Source organism: Fukomys damarensis, unplaced genomic scaffold (genome assembly GCF_012274545.1).
Source record: "Fukomys damarensis isolate Sample0158 unplaced genomic scaffold, DMR_v1.0_HiC HiC_scaffold_21, whole genome shotgun sequence".
NCBI classification, from domain to species: domain Eukaryota; kingdom Metazoa; phylum Chordata; class Mammalia; order Rodentia; family Bathyergidae; genus Fukomys; species Fukomys damarensis.
The window spans coordinates 9091932-9103674 of record NW_022900933.1 but is presented as its reverse complement, the minus strand read 5'-3'; the positions used below and the strand labels follow the sequence as shown (position 1 = coordinate 9103674).

The 11743-nt window shown below is 36.0% G+C and overlaps 1 protein-coding gene across 1 annotated transcript in view; it reads right to left on the bottom strand.

Moving 5' to 3' along the window:
* The window catches only part of Fut8 (fucosyltransferase 8), a 291305-nt gene that overhangs the window by 158230 nt on the left and 121332 nt on the right, over window positions 1–11743 (bottom strand). Inside the window, exon 2 of the mRNA XM_010603042.3 lies at window positions 8420–8513. The gene's annotated coding sequence lies outside the window, so the exon portion shown is untranslated. The remainder of the gene's footprint in view (window positions 1–8419; window positions 8514–11743) is intronic.

Sequence of the window (11743 nt, the reverse complement as noted above, 5' to 3'; positions counted from 1 at the left end):
TTTTTGGTACTGGGGATCAAACTCAGGTCCTTGTGCTTGTATGGCAGGCACCAGAACCACTGAGCTAAATCCCCAGCTCTTCTGTATAATTTTACTCCATACTTTCTTCCAGGCAGATTTCAGTGTCCTTAGAGAGACATTGGCCCAGGATTTCTCAATCCCACACAGAAAAGGATGTTGTAATGTTCCTTCCAGAATTCTATAAGGGTTAAATCTGTATCTGAGACTATCTGGAAGCACGAGTGGCCAGGCATTTGAGTCATAATTCAAAATTTCATTTGTACGTTAAAACTAAAATTCCAGTCATAATCCAAGTTGTTCATATGTCAGGCTGGTCATAACTTGAGGGTCCACTGCAGATGCCCAGTGTAACTGTTTTTTAACAAACAAAAAACTGTACATAACTAATGTATACAACCTGATGAATTTTAAAATAAGTATACTCTCGTGAACTAATCATAATAATCTACACCATAAACCAGTGATGGTGAACCTCTTAGAGACCGAGTACCCAAACTGCAACCCAAAACCCACTTATTTATCACAAAGTGCCAAAGCTGCAATTAAACCTGAATACTAAAAGGCCATGTGAAAGGGCTGAGAAGTCAAGGCTAATGAGTTGTTGTTTATGACATCACTGCCTGGCGCAGCTACTCTTTCCGAGCATGTACATGGCCACTATGTGCCCTGCTATCTGATGCTTGGCTACAGGGGCCATGCTGGGGCAACTTGGCTTGCATGTCAACAGGGAGGCCTCCGTCTGTTGTGGCACACTTGCCATACATTCACCACCACTTTCATAAACCTACATTATGACCGCCAAAAGTTTCTTCTTGCTCTTACTGTCATAATTATTGTATGAGGTGAGAACACTTTATACGTTTTAACTTAATAAATTTTTCAACATAAAAAGTGTAATAAATTATAGGCACTATGCTGTAAAGTACATCTTTAGGACTTGCATGGTGTAAGAGAAACTTTGTATCCTTCAAGTACTCCCTCCCTATTTTCCCCTCTCTCACAATTCTTAAAGAGAAAAATAGTTTACCATTGTGTTAGAAACAACAAAACCAGCCACAGTTCTATTTATAGCACTGGCAGACTATGACTGTTCACTAAGACTAACCATAAGAAAATGACCAATACCCACATTTGGCATCTTACTGTGTAAGAAGGATGTTTAAAAGAGTCACATTCATGTGGCTTCACTTTAAGGCAAAAGATGAGGGTGTGACTATTTTAAAACCGCAAATGACTAAAAGCCTGCCCTGTTTTGTGAATTGTATTTGCAGAAGAGTTGTCATCACAACTAACAATTATTCAGTATTTATTTTAAACTAACATAAATAAGTGTGCTCCAGGCAAACAGCAATATATATTAAACAGTTACACATACATGCCTTATAAATAAGAAACTACTCTAGCAGGAATTTATACAATTAAGATGTGTTTTAACCTGTGAGCAAAATGCATTCACAAGGTTATTCAATGCAGAGTTTTTTGTAAAAACTCCAAACTGGAAAAAAAAATGCAATTGTCTATCAAAAGCGGTACAGTTAAATAAATTATGAGTTTGCTAAAAAAAAAAATGTTTAGCATTATGTCAACAAAGACAAACACGTGAGCCAATGCCTACAAGAAAATCAGTCAATTGAAAGAGACCCAAATAATACATCATGATGATGGTAGATAAGAACACTGAAACAACCATAACAATCAATATATGGTAAGATTTAAAGAAAAAAATGAGTATATTGGACTTCTGGGAAGATGGCCGAGTATTAAGCAGCAACAAATTGGCCTCTCAAGATTTGAAATCCAAACACAGGAAAATAACAACTTTGGGAAGAAACGGAGGCAGGTAGATCCCTGGGGCCCGGGAAGGATATGAAGGGAAAATGAAAGAGACAGATCTCAATGTGGAAAAAGAAAGGGACAATCTGAACTTTCTCCCCAGCCCTTGGATCATGGAATGAAGAGAGGAAGATCAAATCTACAGAGACACAGTGAAAGTGAACAACCCAAGTGGGCTTCAGGAAGAAATGCACCAATGGACAGAGCAGTGGATGCTGTGCTACACCAGCTGGTGAGGGACTCCAGTCTAAGTAACTGTCATATCCACTGGAAAACTTGCTTGAGCAGGCACCATTTAGGGAGGGAACAACTGGACCTGGGACTCTGAGCAGCTGCGGGTTGGTTTCATCTCAGGGATCCCAGTGTTAAACTCCCACAGTGACTACATGAGGGACAACACAGGAGATGTCCACGGTCAGGAAGCTGTGGTCAGGCTGACAAGAGACACCCAGAGTGTTATAAGCTAAACAACTCAGGCCCCGCCCCACAACTACAGGCCACATTCAGCCCGAATTTCTGTGGATGTGAAATTCCCTGAACCAGCATCCTATACTAATCTTACAGATGGCTTGCTGGTAATTATATAGCATACATATTGGCTCTAACTACTCTGTCTACCATCAAGAGCAGATTCACACCTTGAATTGGACACTGCCATAAACTATGCATCCCAAAAGGGAACCACAGACTTGAAACCACAGAGAAATTTTTTTCTTTGCTTTGTCTTGTTTTTTGTTTATTCATTAGGGTTTTTTTTATTGTTCTTGTTTTTTCTGTGAATGTGAACACTGTTTTTAGTTTTCATGGTTTACTTTATTCTTATTTTTATTTTTTCTTTCTTTATATCCCTCCTGTCTTCATTAGTTTCCTGAGTCTTTGGTAATCTTCCTTGGCCCTTTGGCCTGACTTCTAATCTCTTTTTCTTTTTTTATTTCTCTATTGTTACTTTTTCTCCTTTAAATTTTTTCCCCTTAGGGTAAAACTGCTCTACTGAGTGATATTTACTATATGTATATAATTTTCTGATTTGTCTTAGATTTTCTTATATAACTATAAATCTTCTATCTGATTAAAAGCAGCAAATTAACAGTTACCATAGTCTGTGCTTGATGCCATTATTATTACTGATTGCACTACTTTACAAAGGTGACATAGGGTGATCAACTGGTTTTCTTGTATTCAAACACATTCTCTGGGGGCTCATAAACAAAACTACACTCCAGTACCAAAGAACTGGGTGGTAGGCCAAACACGCTGCAAACTTTCATCTCTAATGAAAAGAAGAGGCAGGATCATGGGATAGACTGAAAAGCCCAAAGTCAGCTACACCTAGATGACAACTCCGAAAAGTAGTTATCTCCTAAAGAGGTTTCAATAGGAGCAATATAGCTACCTACCAAAAGCACCTTAAAAGCCTCAACCCATGAAAGAAATTTAAAAGAGAAAGAGAGAAAACAGAAAGCAAGATGGCAAGCCATAACCCCCAAATCACACAAGCAAATCCAGGGGACACTGAAGTGAAAGAATTCAAAAGCCACATAGCTGAATTTTCTGAAATGGTAGCTGAAACAACACAACAAATAAGTCTTTTAACAAAGGAAAAAGAAAAATAATTACACAGATAATTAAAGAGATGATAATAATGAGGGAAATGGTTAGTGAATCTAGAGGAGATATAGAAAAAACAACAGAGGAGCTTAGAAAACACATTGAAACTATTAATACCCAACACAGAAAAGAACTGGATTCCATAAAACAGACTCAAATAGAAATTGTGGAACTTAAAGGGATGCCATGAAAGCGGTCCTACAAGGGAAAACAGAGTAAGCTCAAATAAATAACCTAATATTGAAGCTCAAAGTTCTAGAAAAAGAAGATCAAGTTAAACCCAAAGCTCTTATGAGGAGGGAAATTACAAAGACCCGAGCAGATATTAATGCAATTGAGACTAAGAAGATAATACAAAGTAGTGGTGAGCTGAAGAGCTGTTTCTTCAAAAGATCAAATCAAATAGACAAATCCTCAGCCAACCTTATAAAAAAAAAGGAAGAAAAGACCCAAATCCACACAATTAAGAATGAAAAGGACAAAATCACAATGGATCCCCTAGACACATATGAATCACCAAAGCTGAATCAAGAAGATATAAAAGTTCTAAATAAGCCAGTATCAGTCAATGAAATTAAAGAAGGGGGGGGAACTACCAAACAGGAAAGGCCAGGTACAGAGTCACCACTGAATTCAACAAGAAATTCAGAAAGCTAATGCCCCTATTCCCAAAACTCTAATGAAACTGAAAGGAATGCAAACACAGATGCAAAAATCCTCAATAATATACTGGCAAACATAACACAGCAAATCATCAAGAAGTTTTATTACACCAAGATCAAGTAGGATTCATCCTAGGGATGCTGAATGGTTCAACATACATGTCATACCTGGCTTATGTGAGTTCTTCACAAACAAACAGGGCAAAAGCAAATAGGCCTCTTTCAGCAAATGACAGGCTATTTCCCAACAAACAGAAGACAATCTCCACGGCACCAAAAAGTCCACTGACTATCTACACACCTGCACAGACTATTCTTGTACTCAGTCATAGACATTTGACTCCACATTCCATAGCCCCTTCAATACCTTATATACCTCCATATAAGCCTAATTCCTCTCCCAGCCAGCTCCTAGTATCTCTCTCCTGATTTTAGCCCACAGATGAAATCTCTGCCAGCTAGCTGCTGCTATTTCCCTCTCTCACTGTCAGCTCAGCCACACACAGACATAATAAACTTGGCTTTTCCCAGCTAGCTTCTACAATCTATTCCTGATTTGTCTCTGTTTACTGGAATAAACTTTTCTTTTTCTCACAAAAAACCTGTTTAAATGAGTGGATTCATGCGTGTGGTCTATCACAACATGCAAACCAATAAATGTGATACACCACATTAACAGACCCAAGGACAAAAGACACATGATCATCTCAACAGATGTAGAAAAGGCATTTGACAAAGTCCAACATTCATTCATAATAAAAGGTCTAAAGAAAACTGGAATAGAAAGGCTTTACCTTAATTGATAAAAGCCTTCTATGACAAACCAACATCCAACATCATACTAAATGGTCAAAGAGTGAAAGCTTTTACTATAAAATCAGTAACAACACAAGGTTGCCCACTATCACCACTCCTATTCAAGATAGTTTTAGAAATACTAGCCCAAGCAATCATAAAAGAGAAACAAAAAGAAAACGGACAAGAAAGGAGTAAGTTAAATTATCATTATTTGTTGATGACATGATACTCTGCATAGAAGACCCCAAATACTCCAAGAAAAGCCTCATGGAATTAATAACCAAATCTGGTAGCAGTACAAAATCAAACACCAATAACAGACCTGCAGAGGAATAACAAACTCACTGAGAGAGAAATTAAGGAAACAACACCTTTTACCACAGCATCAAGAAAAATTAAATACTTAGGAATCAACGTAATGAGACTCAGAATGGGTAGATTGCCGGGGGCATGCCCTTGAAGGATATACTGAAACCCCAGATCCTTATTTCTCTTTCTTTGTTTCCCAGGTGGCATGAAATGAGCAGCTTGCTTTGTTTCATCTTGCCATACACTTAAAAACAACTGGGCTAAGCAACAATGACTGAAATCTCTGAAATTGTAAGCCAAAATAAACATTTTCTCTTTAAGTTGATTTCTCTGTTATTTTTGTCACAGAAAAGGAAATATGCTTAACACAGGAAGAATTTTAAAGAAATAATAAGCCGTGTTAGACTTATACCCTTTGACTGCATCTCAAGGAATAAAAACTAACAATTTTACTGGTACAAAGTTCCTAAGTAAGCATTATGTTTTTTGTTATTATTTTAGGTGTGGGAGAGGGCAGAAAAGAGGGAGTGGACCAAAATATAGGGTACAATCCCCAGTAAGGCACAGACAGACCAAAAAGAACTACTGTATTATAAATCATTAGCGTTACACAAACTTTAATGCATCAGTTGACGGGTAACTAATATTTTATAAAAAAGCAGCTAGCAGGTTTTATTTATAGCTATGTGTGAAAGAATTACAGAAATGTTGCTGCTAAAATAAATTTAATGTATGCAACATTTAACAACAAATGAATTTTTGCACTAAATGGTATTTGAACTCAATCTGAAATAGGCAGACTGCATCATTTGCTAAGAATATCATTCTCTATCTATCCATGAGGAAGTGTCAAGAATTACTCTCAAACCAGGAACAGTGTGCACACCTATAATCCCAGCTACTTGAGAGGCAAAGCAGAAGGACTACAAGTGCTAGGTGAACCTAGCCAAATAAGTGAGAGCCTGCCTCAAAACAAAAGTTTTGTTGTCCTTGTTTTTGACAGCCAAGAAGTAAATCAGTAGTAGAGCACTTTCCTAGAAGAGTGATACCCTGGGCTCAATCCCCAGTACAAAGAAAAAAAAAATTATCCAAATTTACACAACTAGAAAACTAGACAAACTATGTATCTGACTTTGGATAACCAGGCAACTCAAACACCTAAAAAAAAAAAAGGTGTCCTGTTTCCCAGCTGCAAGCATCAGGGATTTTTTCCCCCTCAGATATTCACTACGAGGAGTAAGTTGAACTCCTAGAGGTTAAAAATCATGTAAGTATAGGGTCCCATATGACTAGGTCCCCCTGAACTTTTCAATTCTGAATTCTGTCCACACCAAACTGCCAGTAATTTTTACAATTCAGGTTTTCCTACCTGGCACTGAAGCTTTTGTCCCTGGGTTTCTACTGTGATAAGTTGTTATCATCTGTAGTTGTCTCTGTATTTCCAATTTTGAAGGTAACAGTCTACCCTGTAACCTCACCTCTTTGACTGATTTTAAAAGAGTTTTGATTTTTTGAGTTTATTCAACTTTTTATATGTTATTACAAAGTGATAACCTCTAAGCTTCTACCATGCTGAAGCAGAAAACACACACATAAAACATCATTTTTTGCCAGTTTATCTTACTAATTGATAAGGTAATATATAATACTCATTAAATAGAGAAAACCAGAAATATGAATTTGTCAATGGCAAATAAGTTACCTAAAATGATGAATTCTAGTGTGTATAACAAAATATAAATTATTAAACAATATATTTATTTTTAACAAAGCAATGATACATGAACAATCAAATACTATGAGGATCATATAGATCCCAAATCATTATTACAAATTAAATGCTTCCTGAATAGATACCTAAATATTAAATTTCTATAAAGGATTTTTTAAAACATCTAAGTACTACAATTCATTGGTTATCCTTATGGGTCAATTATCAGAAAAAGACTGTTTTTTCATTCCTATAATAGCAGCATCATACCTTCTAGACAAATTTAACATTTAAAGTTTTCCATTAGGAAGGAAAGAACAGAAAGCTAAATTTTATGTGAAATTTGAAAATTGGATGGTAATCCCAACTTTTGCTGTCCTCACAGATCAACCTTTATCAAATTAATTTACTTGGGAAATCTTAGTCCACTGTGAAGTGCCATTTGCTGCACTTATAGAAAAAAATGCAATTTTTTTCCCTAAGTCACACAAGCATCTCTGATGGGGCATCTCTGAATCTTTTATACAATACAAAATTAGGAGATGTAGTATTACTAATATATTATTATTAGCTAACAGATTGCCACAGAGCTGGACAAGTAAATTTTCCTAGTAACACTATGACATACTAGTGTGAGTTACATGGGAAATTATTTAGAAAAAGTTAAGAAGAATAATAACAAGGGAAACATAATATTAATCATCCAAAAAACTAATCTACAAAAAATAATGGTCAAATGAGAATGAAGATGAATGCTTGTGAAAGATAAAAAAAGACTACTATAAAAGTTCCACTCTCAATTCACACAATGTAAAATATCTGGGGCCAGGAATTTAGTTCAATGGCACCACACCTGCCTTGCAAGCCTGAGGCCCTGAGTTCAATCCCCGGTACCAAAAAAAAAAAAAAAAAAAAAAAAAAAAAAAAAAGTAAAACATATGAAACCCATATTCTCAAAACTCCAAAACAAAGTCAGTATCTATACTGTTAGTATGAGGGATAGTTTCTAACTAAAGTAATAATCAACAAAACAAATTCAATTATGTCAGTTTAGAAGAGATAAAACATGCCTGTGGTTATATGATAAAAATAAACTATTCAGGTTGACAATAGCTATGTCATAGATAAGATAGCCAAGCACATGAAAGAGAGAATGTAATCCTGCTCCAAAAATTGTCAGTATGACTTTGAGAAAGTCACTAAATATCACCTCCAGAGCAGAAAGAACAGCCTCAATATACTCCATTGAGGAACAGTGATGCTCTATCAATAAACACTACAGCATTTTCTAGATGAGGGGAAACTAAGGTCAAAAAGGCTCCTGATTTTTAAAAAGAGAATAATTGGGCTGGGGACGTAGCTCAGTGGTAGAATCCTTTGCCTATCATGCACAAAGCCTTGGGTTAAATCCCCAGCAACACACACACACAATTTATTAACAAAGTTCTTTCAATATTAACTGTGAAAAATGGCTTACCTTCCTTCCTCTACAACAGCAGACACAGGAAAAACCATGTGATATTTCCAGAGGAAGGTATTATTGCTTGAATCTGGGTCACTAAAATTATTAGCTGTTTAAAATGAGATCAAAGAAATATGTTAATTATCTAGAAATGTATATCTTCTTTGTCATTAACATGAAACATCTCACATAAAGCCATTCAGGTGAGATATATATATCCTTAAATTTGTCTATACAGGCACAGCCTAGAGAAATAGTTTAAATTATTTAAACAATTCTTCATCACTACATAAGAATAGATTTAGTCTAAAAAAACTAAACCTTTACAGTCATTGCCCTATATTAAATTTTCCTATAAAAAAGAACATGAAGACTTGGCTAACATAAAAAGGCCCCAAAGCTTAAAAGAGTATAGGAGAAAGGGGAAATACTCAAATAGTTTCAAGGACAAAAAACCATGTCCCACTCGAGAACATATTTACAGTTCCTCATCTAGAATTCAACTAACATCCAATTGCAGCAATCAGCCAAGCTTGAGAAATTAAAATAACAGTAATTCTGACAGATCATCTTCTATAAATATTCAAATATGGGCATTTGTGTGCAAGCAAGGTTTTCCAAATGTCAATCAAAATGCTTTGTTTAGGATCCTAAAGCTGAACTGCTTTCTCACCCTTCTGTAGGAATCCCCTGAATCCTTACCTTTCCCTTTAACTCTCACCTTAGGTGATTAAGACACAAATTATCTATCTCTACTCTGAGTTAAAATTTTAAGAGCATTTACATAATCATCAACAGCCAAAAAGGAAGTATCCAGAATCTTTGGAAATCTATGTAAAGACAAGAGATGAGAGATCCATGAGGTTCTTGAGCAATGGCAACTGAGTAAGCTTTTTATTCATGTAATCAATTAAGCCAAATTCAGATATAAAAAGCAATTAACAACTTAATAAAGTTGGGTTTGATTCAAAGTTTCATTAAGGAAAACTGTATTTATATGGTTTAAGGTAAAACCTTATGTTTTGATAACTAATTTAAGTCCATTAACCTGTCAAATACAGGGAAATATAATTAGTATGAAATTCAAAACTAAACATACCTTTTGAAATCCATAAATATCCCTATCATAAAGAACTCTTGATAATTAAAAGTAATAATGACTTTAATGAAGACAAGTTATCTGATGTATTAATGTGCTAATTATTTTAGCCTATCTCCAGTTAGTTTCTCTGAAATGTGTACCAAATTACTGAAAAACCTCAGACCTTCTAGGAAATCTGTGATAGGCATACCTTTGCATCCAGGTCAGCATTAAGTTATGAAAGAAAACTCAATCTCTAGAAACCATGGCTCAGGGTATTTCTAGACAGCCAAGCTTACAATAAACTCTTATTATGAGATGACCGTACTCAACCACCTAAACCGGGATCCAACAGTGGATTCAAGGCAAACCTATGGTTCTCAAATCTGAAAGTGGGAAGAGGGGAAAAGGGAGGGGGAGCAGGAGAGAGAATCTGAATCAAAGCATTTCAACAAGACACCCAAAATGATTAATATAGTCATTACAATTTGAGAAGCTCTGTGGGAAGGAGTATATGAGAGATAAGGTATAATTTTCAAAGATTGTCTCCACCACAGTCCATAGCTCAGCCAATAGGTTAATTTTGAAACTGTTTCATGGCATCATTACTCCTATCACATTTTTTTTACATTTTAAATAAAAGCTCTTGAAAAATGGAAATCCTTCAAGAGCCCAACAATGAGTCTCTAATGATTAAATCTCAAATCCCAAGAAAAGCTTGACAATTATCTTAGAACAAGTAGATATTCCTATCTCATGCCTCCAAATCACATTAATGAGACAAATTAGTCAGGTGGTACAGAATGACATTTCAGTCAATGAAGGACCACATATACAATAAAAAGCCCATCAGATAATATTGTCCAGTGAAACTGTAGCCTTCTTAACTTGTGTAAACACACTGTATAATGTTCATTTCAATGAAGAAATTATCTAATGGTGCACACTCAGAATTATCCCCTTTCCTAAGTGACATGTGGCTGAGGTTAAAATAATAGCAACTCTTTCTTCCAAACTCTCAGTACTTTGATCATTAGTTTCCCAGTGACTAGGAAAGAGACTAAGAGTCCAAAGGCCTACACCATCGTGTAACAAACAAAAGATTGTATGTGCTGATTACTCAGCTATTTTCTCAGCACCAAATCCATCCTTTAATATTCACCTCTGTTGGAAACGGAACTCTGAAACCCACTCTTTTTGTTTGGCCAGGTAGCATCCTACAGAATGCGTACTTTTCCCACTCAGCATTGTTCCAACTGAGGCACTCCATCCCATAAGCAAGCAGTTAGTGGAAGCCAAAGGCTTTTTCTGGCACTCCCAGAATTACTTCTCAGAAACAGCAGCAGCAGACAGAGTTTTGAATCCCAAATCTCTATGGCCCTTCTCCAAGCTCTTTCTTCTCTCACACATATGTATGGAGGGTACTTCCTGAAACTGTTGTTTCTGTTACCCCCATTGTTCCTCTTCTTCCTTTTCAGTCCTCTAATATCTGTATAATCAATTCCTTAAAGTATTGACTGTAGATTGTTTCCTTACTTTATCCTAATTGACCTATTATGGCTAGACGGAATAATATTCAACATGATCTTGATCACTCTAAAAAACTGTTTTCCCAAACTATGATAATCCATAAGAAAATATTTACCAGCTCTTTCCCAAAATTGGTGCAAGATGCAAAATGAATGCAAAGAGAATAGCTAATAAGTAAGAGGAAACACAATTTCAGCAAGCAATATATTGAAACAAATACCATAGAAAACACATGTTAACCCACAAAAACAAAGAAAGGTCAATAAAAACAAATATAAATTTTCTACTGTAATAAAACTCACTCTTTTAGAAATGGAAGAAGCTTAAGTCTTCTGCTTCCAACATTAACTTTTGTTAAAGAAGTTGGTTTTGTTTGTTTCTTTTGTTTTGTTTTGTTTTAGGGAGAAACAGAGTCTTGCTATGCAGTTCAGGCCGGCCTTGAACTTGCTGCACTCCTCCTGCTTCAGCCTCCCAAGTGCTGGTATTACAGGTGTGCACCACCACACCTGGCCCCGTTAAAGTAGTTTTATATCTACTTTGGGTTACAGTACTCTAAGGAAACTACTGAGAAGTCAGAAAGTCCAAAATTACATAAATATTGAAAGGGGATGAAGAGGAGGTAAAGGGAGTGAAGGGAGAGAAGAGGAAGGGGACAAATGATGACGCACCACAGAAATCTAAGTGATCTGAAATAGAGCCTGGCATTTTGGGGGGGTTTTTGTGTGGGG